Below are 19,511 nucleotides of genomic sequence, written 5' to 3'. Positions count from 1 at the left end.
TAATTAACATTGAGTGTGTGTGTGTGTGTGTGTGTGTGTGTGTGTGTGTGTGTGTGTGTGTGTAAGAGAGAGAGAGAGAGAGAGAGAGAGAGAGAGATTGGACAGTTAAAGGTGTGATGGAGCTTGGGTTTACCGTTTACTATAAGAAATGTTGATTTTGTTTGGGTTTTATATAGCTATAGCTGCGCAATATTTAAAGATGGAGCAATGCTATTGATTTTCTTTAGCAACACAAACTCATAAATTCTAAATGCTTAAATTGATAAGATCAAACTTCTTATATCCAATACAACTTTCTACGTGGTATGATGATGCCTAAACATTGGCTTCTAGCTCATTAATATTTACTAAAAAAATGTTTCCAACTAACTATGCCTCCCTCATGCTCAAGGATTTGAAATATATCAATTACATGAATTTAAATGTGCCTAAATCAAAAATACTAAAAAAGTCTAAATACATGATTCGCACATGTGAATTGGCGTATATGAGGTTGCTCTTTTATTATTATTTTTTAATCATCATATTTCAAAAATGAAAGAGATTGATAAACAAATTGGGTTTTAACTTTAATATTTGGGGTTGATTGGCCAAGTTTGTAGATTTTGGTGAGTTTGTTTTTTTTGGACAAATTGTAGATATTGGGGACTTAAAAAGTTATATATGACCCTTTTTGAAAGGAAAAATCCAGTTAAACATGGATGTTCTTTATTTTATAGATTGCAGATCCAAGCTACAAGAGAGACAACAACAATGCTCTACATAAATAAACATGCTTTACAATCAATCAAGCATATTAATTTCATAAAATGCTGAGAGTATCTTTAATGATGAATGTGAATTAATACTTTATATGTGGCATAGTAAAGACTGCCATCTCTCTTCCCCCGGTAAATTCGTCGTGCTCCGGTGTGCGTAAGCTGCATCGCCTCCACTATTCGATAGCCCATCATGCCAACTTCGTTGAGGTGTGCTTCAATCGGATTTATGCCACCATATAGCACGCACGTGAGGATTTTCTTCAATCACATATCACAGAACCAACATTCCAATATTCCCCCTAAGAACCAACCACGAACAACATTATTAAGCTTTAACTTGATCCGATCCTTCAAGACTTTAATATGAATGAAGAGAAAACCATATTCATTGTTAGAAAAAATATGTATGAATATATATGTAAATACATGTGGATAAATTAAAACAACATAAATAAAAATTACATAAAATAATCAAAACAAATTAGAACATGCATGTCCTTGTTAATGGTAATCTGCTCTTTGAAAGTTTGACCGAGGCCTGTGTGGTATCATAATTTTCTTAAGACGTTTTTCGCCCACTGGTACAGGTGTTTTGTAATGATGATCTCCCAGGATACAACAGCTGCAAAGATCTTGGACACGACACCCCTAAACCCTTTCCTTTGAACTTTTTATGTACCTTCATTTTACTACCCTATGCGAATCAATGTAATTTCTCTCTGATTTTTTCCTTTTTCACGTTCTTTCTGTAAAACTTTTTTTTTTTTTTTGTAAAACCCTTTTTCAAATGACAGAACATTGAAAAGAAAACGTGAAAACACACACTCTCAACACAAAGTACTTTTTCCCTTAAAACTCTCAATCCACAATTTTCAAAATATTATTTATTTTATTTAATCAAATCCTACAACTTACTCAAAAACAAATGTTAGAAAAAACCATCAAAGCCCTAAAGCTATTAAAGCCCATCAAAGGAAAAATCATTCACATTTGGTTTTGGCCTAAAACTATAACAATCTCCCACATGAATGATTCGACTGCTAAAACAAAACATGACTCTGATGCTAAACTCTGCAGTTGGAACCTGTATACGATAGGTAGATGTTACTCTTTAAACTTTCCCTTGTGATACTACATCTGCTTTACCAACTAATGGTAGATGTGATATCTTTGAACTATTTTGTTATTTGTGTAAATGACAACATAGTTCACACACGATTCCTTCCTGGTATACTTCAGTTCTTACTGTCGTGTTCATTTTGGCCTTGAACACCTCCTTGGTTCTGTGAGAGTTTCTAAAGAATTACGCCCTTAACAATTCTCCTTTGAAGGGGCCACTCTTCTCTCTCACGTAGGTGATTTCTATCTCTTACGTAATCAGCATGATTACGCATAGATTACCAAACACACACTTATAGGAATCATTAAAAACATACTTTATGCTTAACCTTCTTTCTATCACTGTTTCATTATAGGAACGGGCAGAGGATTTACCCCCACAGTGATCCATATCTATCTTTACAATTGCATTGTCCTATTGAACCTAGATCTTGGGATCTCCAGTCAAGTAGGTTAGGTTTACATCGTATCAACTTTACTCAGGAGCTTTAATCTCATTCCCCTCAATGATTTCTCAACTAATTCTCTATTAAACCCTTTGATTAGTGGATCCACAATGTTATCTTTGGATTTTATAGTATATTGAGATAACTACAATTGATATAACTATCTAATAGAATTGTGTCTACAATAAATATGTCTAGACTTTTCATTATATATAATATTTGTGCCTTGCCAATCATAGATTAAATATCACAATGTAAACTTATTGCTGGTACAGATTTAGGCTGTAACAACCCAGTCCATCAGCATGCGATATTGTCCGCTTTGGGCCCAACTTGCACGATTTTGTCAAAATGCGTCACAAGGGAAAGGTATCCACACCTTCTTTTAAGGCATGCTTCGTTCCCCTTTCCAACCGATGTGGGATCTCACAATCCTCCCCCCTTGGGGCCCAGCGTTCTCGCTGGCACACCGATTCAGGTACTAGCACTGATACCATCTGTAACAGCTCAGTCCACCCGCATACGATATTGTCCGCTTTGGGCTCAGCCCACACGGTTTTGTCAAAACGCGTTGCAAGTGAAAGGTATCCACACCTTCTTTTAAGGCATGCTTCGTTTCTCTTTCCAACCGATGTGGGATCTCACATAAGCCACCTTGGAATGTCTTCTAAAAATTGACATAGCCATTCTGCCTGTTTTCACCATATTTATCTAATGTGATAAACTCAGATTCCATCGTGGATCGAGCTATCACAGTTTATTTTAAAGACTTCCATGTCACAGCTACACCCGCTAATGTGAACATATAGATGTGACAACCCAGACCACCCGCATGCGATATTGTCCTATTTGGGCTTGGGGAATCCTTTTACAACCCAGCCCTCGAGGTTTTCAAAGGTCTCGCAAGGGAAAGGCATCCACATGCTTATAAGCCATGCTTCGTTCCCTTTTCCAACCGATGTGGGACTTCACAATCCTCCCCCCTTGGGGTCCAGTGTCTTCACTGGCACACCGATCTAGGTCCTGCTCTGATACCATCTGTGATAGCCCAGACCATCCGCATGCGATATTGTCCTCTTTGAGCTTGGAGAATCCTCTTACAACCTAGCATTCAAGGTTTTAAAAGGCCTCACAAGGAAAAAGTATTCACATGCTTGTAAGTCATGCTTCGTTCTCTTTTCCAACCGATGTGGGACTTCACATAGCCATTGGTGAACTTTGAATCTTTAATATCTAATATCCAATTTGCATCACTATATACTTCTAATACAGCAGAATATCTTGTATAATGCAGTCCATATTCACAAATATATCATAAGTACCTTAGTACTCTAACGATTCTTTACTCGTGTATCTACTCAGACTACTTATTACATAGTCTAAGTCTTGTCTAGTACAACTCATCAAGTACATCGAACTTCCAATCACCGTTGTGTATTCCACTTGAGATACAATTTCTCCTTTATTTTTAGAGAAGTGTAAACTCACATCAATGAGTGTTCTGGCGATACTAGTATCATATTTATTAAAATTAGCCAGTATTTTATCTACATAATGCATTTGACTAAGAATAATTCCATTCAAAGTCCTCATGATTTTCATACCTAAAATCACATCGGCAAGCCCCATATCTTTCATGTCAAATTTGGAATTTAACATGTCTTATGTAGTTCGGATCATATTGTCGTCGCTACCTACTATGAGTATGTCATCTATATATAAACATAGAATGACATATCCATTCTCTGTATCTTTTACATAGATACATTTGTCACATTCATTTATTTTAAACCTATCATTTAGCATGACATTATCAAATTTTTTATGCCACTGCTTTGGAGCTTGTTTAAGTCCATATAAGGAATTTACCAATCTACAGACTTTCTTTTCTTATCCTAGAATGGAAACACTCAGGTTGCTCCATGTAGATCTCTTCATCTAGATCTCCATTAAGAAATGCTATTTTCACATCCATTTAATGTACTTCAAGATCCCACAATGTTGCAATTGTCAGTACCATCCTTATAGAATTTATCCTCGTTAGTCAAAAATAAGTGTCAAAATAATCAAGACCTTCTTTTTGCTTGTATCCTTTGATTACAAGTCTCACATTGTATTTATCTATTGAGCCATCTGCTTTCATCTTCCTTTTAAAAATCCATTTGTAACCTAAAAGTTTCCAACCTGAAGGAAGATCTACTAACTCTCAAATATGATTCTGCAGGATGGAATCAATCTTACTTTTTATGGCTTCTTTCCATAAATTCCCTTAAGGAGAATTTACAACCTCTTAGAAGCTTTCAAGTACATTTTCTAGCATATAAGTAAGAAAATCCGGACCATAGGATTTTTCAGTTCTTACTTTTTTGCTACGTCTAATCTCAACCTCAATCTCATCTTCATTCTCTTGTTCTCGACTTCTGTCATTATTATCATCACTAATACCATCATAAATTCGTTGAGACAAACTCCGTCTTTCTTCCACTTTGTACGAAAAAAATGTGTTTGAAAAATAATGCATTTCTTGATTCTATTATTGTGTTTTTGTGTATGTCAGGAATTTCTAACATATACACAAGAAACCGATATACACTACTATTTTGTGCATATCCTATGAAGATGTAATCAACTGTTTTGGGACCTACCTTCACCTTCTTAGGTGTAGGTACCACTACTTTGGCCAGACACCCCTACACTCGTAAATATTTATAGGAAGTTTATCTTCCTTTCCACAGCTCATATGGTGTCTTTACCTGATCTTTCCGAGGCACCTTATTTAAAAGGTCGTTCGCCGACAAAATGACTTCCCCTCACAAGTTCTGAGGTAATCTAAAACTTATCAGCATTGCATCATTTCTATCAAAGTTCTATTTTTCTGTTCAGCCACATCATTTGATTGTGGCAAATATGGTAGAGTAACTTTATGTATAATGCCATGTTGAGCACAATACTCTCCAAATAGAGTTACATACTCTCCACCATGATCACTTTAACTTTTCTGTTGAGTTGATTCTCAACTTCTATATTTTATAGAGAATAAATTTCTCTATAGCGTCGTCCTTGATCTTAAGCAAGTATATATAACAATATTTCGTGCTATCATCAATAAAGGTGATAAAATACTTATTACTACTTCTCGTCGGTACGAATTTTAAATCACATACATCATTATGTATGTACTAAATCCAAAGGTTCACTATTTCTATCAATTGTTTGATATGATGACCTCATTGATTTTGCTTCCACACAAATTTCACACTTATGGTTGGAATCAATTTCAAATGGGAATATGATTTAAGTTAATTAACCTCCACAAAGAATTAAAATTAACATGTCCTAGTCTACCATGCCATAAAATAAAAGACTCAAGCAAGTAAACATAAGAAGTACTAACTTTATTTAATTCTTTTGGTTTTACAGTCATTTCATTAAATTTAAATAAACTGTTGACTATATAGCCATTTTCCCACAAACATCCCAAACTAGGACACAACAACCCTATCTAACTCAAACACTAAGCGAAAACCATGTTTGCTCAATACCGATCCATATACCAGATTCTTACGAATGTCTGGAATATACAGTACACTATTCAGAGTCAGCTCCTTCCTAGAGGTCATCTTCAGGATTACTTTGCCCTCACCTTGGATTTATGAAGTAGCAGAGTTACCCATAAATAACTTCTCCCCATTCTTCTTTGGTTTGAAGGAAGTGAATATGTTCCTATCTGAACGCAAGTGGTCGGTCGCACCAATATCTACCCACCACTCTCTAGGATTAGATTCCATCAAGTTCACCTCAGAGACCACAATGCTAAGGTCAATGTCATCAACCTCTCGAGTGATGTGCTCCATCATTTGTGTCTCTCTGTTCTTCTTTCTCTTCGACAGCCTACATTCTATAGCTCTATGACCCATCTTGTCACAATTAAAGCACCTGTCTTGAAACTTGGCCTTCTTAGAGATTCATCTTTTAGACCCTAACTTAGAATCTATTCCAGTTTTCTTCTTATTCTTGGAGCTCTGACCATACTCCACAACATTAGCCTTCTCCATGGCCTTTAAGGATCTTTTATGAGATTTTCTGTTATCATCCTCAATGTGAAGCTTGCTAACAATAGCCTCCATATTCATTTCCTTTCTTTTGTGCTTAAGATAATTCTTGACGTTGCTCCAATTTGGAGGTAGCTTCTCCATCAAAGAAGCCACTTGTAAGCTTTCATTCATAATCTTCCATTCAGCAAAAAGTTCTTAAATAATCACTTACAACTCATGTCCTTGACTCATTAATGGCTTCATACCCACCATCATGTAGCCCAAGAATTAGCCTGCAATAAACTTTCCAGACCTAGCATTCTCAGTTTTGTACTTCCGGTTCAGTGTTTTCCACAGCTCATTTACTAATTTGGTGCCACAGTATATTCCGTACAAGGCATCAAATAGGCCATTCAGGACATAATTGCGACATAAGTAATTGGAATTGTTCCATGCATCCACCATCATAAGTGTCTCCTTATCACTCTCTTCATTACTAGGGGGCCCATCTTCAATTAAGTATCTTGTAAGTTCCAGTATGGTCAAGTAAAACAGCATCTTCTGCTGCTACCTCTTGAAGTTTGCTCCATTGAATTTCTCAGGTCTCTCTGCATGACTAGCAGAAGGAGACATCTAAATTCCAGAAGTCTGAGTGGGCATAGTCCTATTGTCTCCACTTGCCATTTATGTAAAAATCATAAAACAGAAAACAATTAGTTGCTATTTTTATCTCAACAAACTAATTATAATCAATTTCCAATAGGAAAAACATAAAAAATATGATTTTATATAATTTCTGTATACACCATAAAATTTCTGTATACACCTACAAAAATTATTATATACACCTACAAAATTGCTATATTGTAATTTTTATTTATGTTGTTTTAATTTATCCACATGTATTTACATATATATTCATACATATTTTTCTAACAATCTTAAGATGTTTTTGCCCACCAGTGCAGGTGTTTTATGACGATCGTCTTTTAGGATACAACGGCTGAAGAGATCTTGGATACGGCACTTCCAAAACCTTTCCTTTGAACTTTTTGTGTACTTTCACTTTACCACCCTATGCAAATCAATTTAATTTCTCTCTAGTTTTTCCTTTTTCACGTTCTTTCTCTAAAACTTTTTCTCTGTAAAACCCTTTTTTCAATTAGCAGAACATTGAAAAGAAAACGTGAAAACACACACATCTCAACACAGAGTCCTTTTGCCCTTAAAACTCTCAACCCACAATTTTCAAAATATTATTTATTTTATATAATCAAACCCCACAACTTACTCAAAAACAAATGTTAGAAAAAACCATCAAAGGCCCAAAGCTATTAAAGCCCATCAAAGGAAAAACAATTCACATTTGGTTTTAACCCAAAACTATAACATTCATTTCTTCCAATATTCCTCCTCAAAACCATTGTCTGCTCAAGTTTTCATCAAACCATCAAGATTCATCTTTCATATGAGATACAAAAACTTGGTTGTTTTTATAGGTTTAGTAAAAATATCAGCAACTTGTTCTTCTGTCAGTATGTATCTGAGTTCTAGAGATTTCACAATGAGTTTATCTCTTATAAATGTTGGCTTATTTCTATGTGTTTAAGGCTAGCATGAAGAACTGAATTTGCAGCTAATGCAGCTGCTCCTGTGTTATCACTCCAAACAATTGGACAAGCTGAATTAAACTAAAGTTCTTGGGTTAAATTTTGTAACCAACAAATCTCAGAAGTGATATAAGCAAGGGCTCGATATTCAGCCTTTATATTTGATTTTGTAACAACGTGTTGCGTTTTAAAACTCCAGGAAACAAGATTGGAACCAAATATACACAATAACCATTTGTTGATTTGATCATCAGCATTAATGGCCCAATCAAAATATGCAAAGCCTTGAACTTGTAATCGAGTACTGGCAGCTAGCTTTAAACCACAGGAGATTGTTCCTTTCAAATATCTCAAAACTCTTTTACAAGCTTTCCAATGAACTATATAATTCAAGCTTAAAGACACTGACTAAGAGTATTATGCATAAGAAATGTATGGTCTATTTAGAAAAAATAAAGTACCTACTATGCTTTTGTAAATAGTAAGCTTAAAAAATGGATCACCATCATATTGACACAATTTATTGCTTGAACACATGGGTGAAGAGATTGCTTTGGATCCCTCCTTCTGGGTCTTTTTTAAAAGATCAGAAATATACCTTTGTTGAAGCTATTCTAGATACTTCAACACCCAAGAAGTAATGAGTTCTCGTTAAATATTTCAAAGAAAATATTGAAGTCAATTAATGAATGATTTGAGCAATGGACTTATGATTGTTTCTTGTGATGAGAATATCATCTACATATACCAAAATTAAAACATAAGAAACTTTTAGCTTCATGATGAAAAGTGATGTGTCAGATAGAGAGTTCTTAAACCCAAGTTCAAGTAAGTTTTTCCAGCCAAGCTTGAGGAGTCCGCTTAAGATGATACAAAGCTTTAGACAATTTACACACATAATTAGGAGCTTGAGGATCACCAAATCCTTGTGGCTGCATCATATAAACTACCTCTTGTAAATCTTTACTTAGAAATGCATTGTAAAATGAAACTGTCTACCTTGCCAATTGTTAGACAAAGCCAATGTTAAAACAATATGAATTGTAGCTGGTTTTATTACTAGACTAAAGAGTCTTATGATAATCTATCACAGGTATTTGATGAAAATCCTTTGCAACCAGCTTTACTTTTAGTCCCTCAATCAATCCATCGGCATTGTATTTAGTTTTGAAAAACCCATTTATTGTGTACTATATGCAAGCTAGTAAAATAGGGAACCAAACTCTAGGCTTTATTGTTTTCCATGACGATTTGAAATTACTTTATTATAATTATTTAACTATAGTTTCCATGGCATTGAAAAATCTCTATGTTCTGAAGATACATAGTAGAGAGACTCACAATAAAATGGATTTTATATATTGGCAAGTGTTTACTCATATGGAAGCCTAGTAGTAAAAAATATTTTGTTGAAATTACTCTATTATAATTATTTAACTATAGTTTCCATGGGATTTAAAAATCTTTATGTTCTGAAGATATATAGTAGAGAGACTCACAATAAAATGGATTTTATATATTGGCAAGTGTTTACTCATATGGAAGCCTAGTAGTAACTTTACTACTTCGTCTTATGAAGATTCAGATATCAAACCCCCTTATCAGAATAATAAGAAATAATAATAATTCTTTAATTGTCTAAATCCAATACCTTCTTTTATCAAAAAAAATAAATAAATAAATAAAAAAAAATCAATACCTCCTAATCTCTTTAGCTTTTCATAAATTGTCTCTTACAAGCTAATGAATATCATTTCTTCCACCAAATTTGGGTCATCAATAATTGAAGATCATTCAATAAAAAAAAAAAAAAAAAAAAGAGAATAAAAGAAATACTTGAAGATCATTATATACTTTTTTTTTTTTTTGCTGGAAAAGATCATTGTATACTTTTTTAGGCAACCAAAAACATGTAGTGTTAGCGAGTATCAAAATATCTTTTCATGCTTTTTTATTGTAATTTTTTTTTTCCATTCGTCCACCAAACTTCTATTTTTTTAATTAACTAACTAGCTCCTGCCAATCATAGATGACGACCCAAATAGTTCTTAATATGGTACACACACTATATCTTACTCACTTGTAGAATGTGGTGGTACTTTTAGAGTTCAACTATCTCTCTTGGCTTGAGAAATAAGATTTTATTATGGAATACAACCGACTCTATGATATCATTAATTTTGATGCCCCAATGCAATTTCATTCTCTAAGCTGTAAATTGGAATAAAAGAACTAAAATATAAAGGAAAAGAAAGAGATAACGTCTACCTTTAATTAGAGTGTAAAACCTTTGATTAGAGTGTAAGTAATCCAATGCATTTTAATTCCTTCTTTATTTATTCATTCAATTCATAATTGGCTTTTTGGATCTACCAACTTTATATATTAACCAAATTAAGCTAGGAGGAGAAAAAGGCAAATCCATTCGGTTATTTTATTTTTGGCGTGGGATAATTTATGTTGTGGATGTTTATCGATGAAAAATCCAATGTTGCATTCTAATGATTTATAGACAGACCGAATAAAGGTTTTGAAAGTTTAAAGGCCCTAAAAGTAATGTGGGCCTGGCCTAACCTAATCCATAAATAAATAGATATATAATTATTTACTTATTTATTTGTCAAAGATGGCATTCGGCATGGGCTAATTGAGAAAAAAATACTATTTTTTTTTTTGGATTTTTAATATTTATTAGTTTATTTTTTAAAAATAAATATTTATATTATTTAATATATAAATAATAATTCGAATTTTATTTTAAAATGTTTGCAAACCGTTGAAGGCAACAGTACATGAAGGAAAAACTTAGGAAGCATATTCTTGTTTTCCAAGAAAGACACACTTTTCTTTCTGAAACGATGCAACCTTCTATGGAGTCATATCATTATATCATTCCATGAAAAGGTATAATAATTTTTATAAATACAGAAATCAAATCTGGTTTTAAAACATTGGTTTTTACTATTGCATTCATTAAAAGTCAAAATTCATAGAGGAAAAAATTATACTGTTCAGAAAAGTTTTGATTTCTTGTGTTAGATCTCAAGCAGCAGATTTTTTCATCTTGGAAGGCAATCTCCTATTGAACTTCGAGCACATAAAAGGGGAGAAATTTTTATCTTAAGAACATTGCTAAAAGCAAAACTTAATCTTTTCATTGAATATAAGTCAGTTTCTAAATTACTTGTTTTATATCTGTTCTATATACATATATATTTTGTAATTTTTTTTTTTTTATACTTTTAAGTTACTGTATATCTGTCTTCTTATATTATTTCTATTTGTTTTACTGATAGTTTGTGTTATACCCAACAATTTATACATACATACATATATATATATATATGTAGAGAGAGAGAGAGAGAGAGAGAGAGAGAGAGATTATTATTGTAGGACACGTGTTTTTCTTGGTAATGAAGGGGAAAATATATGTATTGAAAATAAATAACTCTAGTTAATTACGATAAAAAAAAAAAAGGAATAATAATAAACACTAACAAATTCCCATGCTTCTAATAAATATTAAAAAAAATAATTCATGTACAGGTAAAATTTTGATGTGTAAAATAGTAGTGTCTCTAAAAACACTTGAAAGTGTAGCTATAAATATAATTTCTATTACAAAATTGATCCTTCAAATTACTTAATATGACAAATTTAATAAAATTTAAACTATCATTCGTTTATTATCATAAAAAAATCATTATTAAGTTTTTTTAATCTTACGTACTTTTCTTATAGTTATCTTCTCACCTTCTTTATTTTTCTTTTTATTTTTATTTTTAAAAACATTGTAGGCTCCTTTCTTCTTCTTCCTTTTTTTTTTTTTTTTTTTTTTTTGGTTTCTGTGGCTGCTGAAAAAATCATGGTGAAATATCGTTGTCAATAGCTGATTGGTCATCTAGACAAAATAAAGTAAAGAGAAAGAAAATTAATTCATAGAAAAAAAAAACAAAGAAAAGTATTTTTTGTCCTAAAAGAAAAATATTGTTTGGATTGAAAATCGTCAAAATGAAAATCATGGACGTGTAATAAAACAAATAATTCTAATTTTAATCTTCGTAGTAACGCATTTATTTAGAAAGATCCAGTTACTTGTAGATATACGTCTGTTTAAAAAGTCAATAAATAACGATTTGTACGCTAGGAAAATTGGCATATCATTTAATATTGCCAGGTAGTTAATAATCTGTTTGAATTTGATTTCATTGTACTAATAAATATAGTTTAAAATATTGAAATTTTCTGTAATTTTTTTTTAAATACATCAAAAGAAATTTTAACTAATAAGTAGAAACAGATATAGTTTTCATAATATTCACCAAAATTTTTTATTTTTTTATAATTTCTATAAAAAAATTTATCATGATATACAAATTAAATTTTTTACAATATGATTAAAAAACTCATAATTTTTATAAAAATTTCAGAAATTTATATAGAAAATTTGAAAATATTTATGATTTTTTTGTTAAATTTTTTTATTAAAGTTTTTTATAAATATTATTGATATTTAGTAAAACTTTTGGCCAAATTACTGATAGTTTTTTTTCTATATTTTAATTTTCTTCTAATAATTAGTTAAATAAAAATAAAAAAATTCACATTTAACAAATAATATCCAAAATTATATTGGATAAGTTTATCTATTATATTCTTAGAGAAAATTATAAGTATTACAAATTATATGTTTACATATCTATTATTATTATTTTAATAATAAATTTAATATTTGTATAAATATTATAAAGTATATAAAAATTAAAACGTAGACAAAAATTGAAAAATATACAGGAAATATATTTTCTATATATTAAAGTTCAAAATTTCGATATCGATAATATTTAATACATATAAATTTAACTTTTAAATATTTATATCGATAGTATATTATTAATTATATGCAAAATTACCAAAGATATATATTTTTAATAATTACTTCTTACATTTTATATTTTAAAATATGAATGAAGAAGATAAAAAAATTTCTCAACTATCCAGAGTTCTTTATAGTATTGAAATGACATTTATAAAGTATATGGTAATTGTAATAATTATTTTATATATATGAATTAATAATTTTTTTATTAAATATATATTTTTTTTGTATTTTTTATTAATAATAGTATATGTTTATCTATTAATGCTTATTATAAATTGATTAATTAAAAAAATATAATATTTATTCAATATTTTTGTAATTTTAATAATTAATTTGATAATTGATTAATTAAATAAATTAATTCTAAAATTTTAATAAAAATTTTTATTTTTTAAAAATAAATTTATAGCTATTTTCATCAATTTTTATAATTTTTTTATTAATATTCGATAATTTTTTATATTTTTATATTTTTAATTTTCGATATTTCTATCAATATTGAAATTTTGAATTTTATTTAGAAATCAATTATTTAAATAAAATTATTCATAAAATATACTTTTTAGTTTTAAAATAATAGTTTGATCAAAAAAAGTTTTAAAACAATAGTTTAATTTATTTATTTTATAATAAGTCCTAATTACATAATCAAACAAGGACCACTGAGGTTTGCTAATTTCTCAAATAAAGTTGGTTTTTTCTCTCCTATTTGATTTCTCATATAATATATATATATATATATATTTTTTTTTAACGACTTAAAATTATTAGTGTAAGAGACCTTTGAAGGGATCAATTTTCCTTGTTTTATAATAATAATAATGATAAATTAATAATAGATTTAATCATCCAATTTGAGCTATTTTACTCGAGCATGTCCTTCTGGAGATAACAAAATTAACAATGAAATTATTAAGAGAGTAAAAAAAAAAAAAAAATTTGGGACATATGCTAATTAAATTAGTGTAATTATAAAGTTCTTTTACTTAAATGGCTGATCGAATTGATCTGACATCAAATATAAAATGAGAAATGTCATCTAAATTGTTCACTAAAGAATTTTTTTTTTTAAAAGAAATGTTTAACAATCTCATCTGTCAATATCCAAAATTTTTACTACTTATAAAAACCGTCTATTTGCCTAGAATAATTTATTATCGTTTCATACATTTACCTATATTCAGAATTTCTCAATGTACGTTCATTTCTATTTACCTCATAGAATTTCATTAATCCCATACTTTTTATTAATTTCTTTTTTCCTTACAATATTGTATCTGTCTAAAGAAACACTAGTAGATATATATATATATATATATATATATATATATATATATATATATATGTATATTAGGTTTGGCCACGGTCTTTGCACGTGTGTTGATGTGTAATAGTTATATGTCTATATATATATATACATTCACACCTCCAAAACAAAAATAATTACTTTATATAAATGTTAAAATATTTGATTCACAATATAAAACAAAATACTTTTTATTTATTAGTGTTAATTAATCAACATAATTTTCAACAAATAATATAAAATAATATATCATAATTTTTTTAAAACTTCCATTAAAACACACATACATATAATGAAAATGATTACTTTAAAAATTTTATATTGAATTAAAAATGATAATAAAAAATTTGATTTCAAAATATTAATTTATTGATATACATTGGTATTGCATTTAATTTTTAAAATTACATTACTAATATTATAAAGGAATAAAATCAAAATCAACAAATAATTTTTTTTTTAATTTACCAAAAATGAAAGTTGATTTCAATCAATATAATTCTAGGAATGAAATATCAATACAATTTATTTATTTAAATTTACTTTTTTTTTTTTTTTCGTCTTGTATGATGTGCCACTACGAGGTCAAATCAAGCAAAAAGCAAAGATGGGGTAAATATAAAATATAAACTATCGATTTTAACTTTGGAAAGACATGAAAGCTTAACTATCCAATTTTAACATTTTCTTTACATCATTGAAGCCCAAATTAAAAGGTTGTTTATATAATTTCAGGAGAGGTCAAAAGTTTTAAACAGTTAATTCATTCAATTTTTTATAAAAATAGTAGTTTTAGGCTTTTCAACAATGAAACGATGTGGTTTTATAAATTTAATTAAAAGAATAAAAAACATGAAAATCAAAACCAAAATGGAAAAGAAGCAGCTATTTTTGAACTATTTTAAACAGTAAAAATGGATCAAAATTCCGTATTACTTCTCGCTTTCAGCATAAAAATTGATCAAAATTCTCTACTACTTCTGGTTTTCAGCATAGACTAAAGTTATATATATATTTTTTGCTTGGAAAAGTTATATATATATATATATATATTCTGTCCCTCCCTAGCAGTACCAATAATTAAATGTCAATTGTGGGTTTCCAATTATTATTATTATTATTATTATAATATAGTGGGTATCCGACTATTGGAGGTGTTGGATCTGAATGTGATGGTACAGATTCTCCCCATTAAAATGCATTATTCTCGCTATAAAATAAAATAAAATAAAATCATTATTTTGCTTGAACAATGATAAATTAGATTTAATTTATTCACCTTCAATATTTTAAAAACTAAAAAAAAAAAGTTAACTTTTTTTAAAAAAGAAATCAATAAAATAATATTTTTTAAACAAATTGATTAACTTTAGAAATGTGCTAAAATCTAAGTGCCTAAGCCTAGTGTATTAATTAATTAATTAAATTTTATATTGTGTCCTCGGATCGCATACTTTTCTTATATTTATCATTTCATCCTTTTTATTTTTTTTTACCTTTTTATTTATTTATTTATTTTTTTCTGTCGCTTTGAAAAAATCATAGTGAAAAATCGTTGCGTAATGGTTGATTGGTCAACTAGACAAAAAAATCAAAAGAAAAATTAAATAGGCGAAAAGAAAAACAAAGAAAATTATTGTTTGGATTGAAAATGGTCAAAATCAAGATCTTGGACATGTAATGAAACAAATAATTTTAATTTTAATTTTAGTAGTAAATCATTTATCTAGAAAGAATCAAGTTACGTGTAGAATTTTGTCATATTCATTTGTTTTAAAAATCAATAAATAACCACTTCTACGACAGGAATAATCAACTCATTTTGAGTTGGCATATCATCTAGGAGTGCCTGGTAATTAATAATCTATTTGAATTTGTTTTCATTGTACTCAGAAATAAATTATTCAAACAATATTATTATAAAAACATACTATTAAATTTTAAAATAATAGTTCGATCAAAAAAAGTATTAAAACAATTTTTTAATTTATTTATTTTAAAATAAGTCCTAATTACATCACCAAACAAGGACCACCACGATTTGCTAATTTCTCAAAGGAGTTGATTTTTTCTGTCCTCTTTGATTCCTCATAAAATAAATAAATATATATATATATATATATATATATATATATTTTTTTTTTCCGACTTAAAAGTATTAGCGTAAGAGACTTTTGAAGGCATCAACTTTACTTGTTTTATAATAATAATAATAACAATAAAATTAATAATAGATTTAATCGTCAAATTTGAGCTATTTTACTCGAGCATGTCCTTCTCGTGATAACAAAATTAACAATGCAAATTATTAAGTGATAAAAAAAAAAATTTTGGGACATATGCTTATTAAATTAGTGTAATTATAAAGTTTTTTTTTTTCTTTTCAACTTAAATGGCTGATATCTGACACCGAATACAAAATGAGAATTGTCATCTAAATTGTTCACTGGAAAAAAAAAAAAAAAAAAAAACCATGTTTAAAAACCTCATCTCTCATCCAAAATTTGTTACTACTTATAAAACCCGTTTCTATGCCTAGAATAATTTATTATCGTTTCATAGATTTACTTCTATTCAGAATTTCTCTATGTATGTTCATTTCTATTTATAACATAGAATTTCATCAATTCCATACTTGTACTAATTTCTTTTTTCCTTACAATATTGTATCTGTCTATTGAATGCAGAGAAACACTAGTAGATATATATATATATATATATATTTTTTTTTTTCTGTCCCTCCATAGCAGTATCCACAATTAAATGTCAATTGTGGGTCTCCAATTATTGTAATTATTACTATATTATTATTTTAATATAGTGGGTATCCGATTATTGCATGAGTTGGATGTGGATGTGATGGTTGATTTTCTTCCACTATAAAATGCATTATTCTCAATATGAAACAAAAAACATAAAATAAAATAAAATCATTATTTTGCCCGAATAATGATAAATTAGATTTAATTTATTCACCTTCAATATTCTAAAACTAAAAATATTAATTTATTTTAAAAAAGAAAGCGTTAAATTTTTTTTTTTTTAAAAAAAAAGTTGATTAAATATAGAAATGTGATAAAATCTAAGTGCCTAAACCTAATGTATTAATTAATTAATTAAATTTTATATTGTGACCTCGGATCGCATCAATGTCAGCTTGTGGCAGCCGAGCGGAATTAACTTTTGGCGACGGTCCGGTCTTTTGTGAAAACGACACACAGCGATATTAAAAACGCAAGGCAAACGCCACCAGATTTTCACGTCACACGGTAGAGTACGTATTCTGCGTCACGGTTCAAAGCTATTGGACGGACTACGTAGTCGGTAAAATATCGCTCGCTCTTTTTGGGTAATGTTTCCAATACGATTTTGATTTCTCGGGTCAAACTGCTTTTTCGTCGGTTGGGTTATTTTGGTTATGTCACCGAGCGGTGATCAAGACCCCTTTTTGTGTTGGAAATTTAAAAAATATATAGATTTTGGACCTGGTGCATGGGTTGGTCAATTGGAATTGGGACCAAGCATGTGATTTTCTTGAAGGGTTTTGCTCATATGCGTTTGAGTGCATGCCACATTTTTAAGATCTTGCCTTTGTTCCTTTTCGTTTGGGACTCTTTTGCCCTTTATTTTTATTTTTTATTTTTAGGATTTTTACCATTGTACCAATTTTTTTTTTCCCCATAATATAGTTTGGCCCTTAAATCAAAAAATTAATTTAGTCTGGTAATAATTAAAAAAAGAAAAGAAAAAAGAAATCGAGAAATACAAAGATACCATGCTAGTAAATATAAAAAGTCAATTAAAGATTCTTATGAATCTACAGATTATTTCCTAATATAGTGTACATTGCAAATAAAAAGAATTAAAATTCATATTAGTTTTTTTTTTGGGAACCCTCTCCCAAAAAAAAAAAATTCCAATATAAATTTCAAATAAATCATTTAAAAAATAATTATATTTAACATATTTTAAAACTTTGATAAAAAATTAGTTTTTTTTTTTTAAAGAATGGATTTTATATCTAAATTAAATTCATCGTAGATTTTTTTTTAAGAAAAAAATTGGCAAATTCATTAGATTAAATTAATAACTTATTTGCCTTTTTGATAATTAAGTTATAAACCATGTGAATAATTTTATACCTAGTTTTACATAATATATATCAAATTATTGAAATTTATTTTATTGTGGCTAAAATTTTGATTTTAACTTATTATTTTTATATTAAATATATGATTTTTTATTGTCCCAAAATCAAATATAATATTTTCTAATAGATGTTTCTTAGGTAAATATATTATTTACAATATCATCTCACAAAATAATTAGTCGACACATAATTATTCTTTTAGAAATAATTTGTCAGAATAATCGCATGAACCTTTTTATTAAATGTTAGCATTATTTAAAAAAAAACAAATATTTGTCTAATATTATTATGTAATTTTTAAAATATTTCTTATACAATACTCCCCCACTATCATATCTTAAAGAAAAAAAGAGACTATTATTCATAAAAAAAAACATAAAATTGCAACACCTAGATTCAACCAAGTATGGGTGAAATCCCATTCTACTTTAGTACAAAATATATTATAATCCATGATAAAAAGATTATTCATAAATTTTATAGTTATTATATAATTTATTTATATATTAAAATAAAAAATATATTTTAAAAATACAATGTCAAATTTTGTACTTCTACCTTTGGCCCTAAACAATTTTCCTAGTTTCACTCCTATACATAATGATTAAAAAAAAAAAAAAAGGTAGAGAATTTAGGACATCCGTGTTTTTAACCCTCTTTGATAGGTAGTAACAAATTACAAATCATAAAAAAATTACCAAAAATTCCATTACAATCGGAATTTTCGTCCATTTTAGGACTTGTGGTTTACTCACAAAACCAAAACCAAAATGAAGGTTTGAGTGGCAGTAAAACTGTAGCTTTTAGCCTTACACTGAAACAGAAATTAAAAATGAAATACTTAGTTGAAAATGCAATGGTCTAGTTTAAAATAAAATAACAAAATATGAGTTAAAAATAGTTAACTCCAAACTTTTATAGTTTCAATTTTATTAAAACCCATGGTTATTAAATTCTATCATCCAAAATTGATAAGAGTCAGTTAAATCAGTTTTAGAGGACCAAATGAAAATGTAAAGAAAATTGAGGGATAAAAATACAAAAAAGAAAAAAAAGAAAAAAAAAACCCTTTAAATAATATTTGGATTGTGGAGTTTTGCAAATATTGTCTCCACGTACAACATAGTAATGCATGTTTCTCTCCTCCAAGGCTTCATAGCATAGACCTTAATGCAGAGGATGAGAAGCGGTGCAATTGATCGG

This window comes from Ziziphus jujuba, chromosome 3 (assembly GCF_031755915.1).
Source record: "Ziziphus jujuba cultivar Dongzao chromosome 3, ASM3175591v1".
In the NCBI taxonomy this organism is placed as follows: Eukaryota; Viridiplantae; Streptophyta; class Magnoliopsida; order Rosales; family Rhamnaceae; genus Ziziphus; species Ziziphus jujuba.
Note: the sequence above shows the minus strand (reverse complement) of the source record.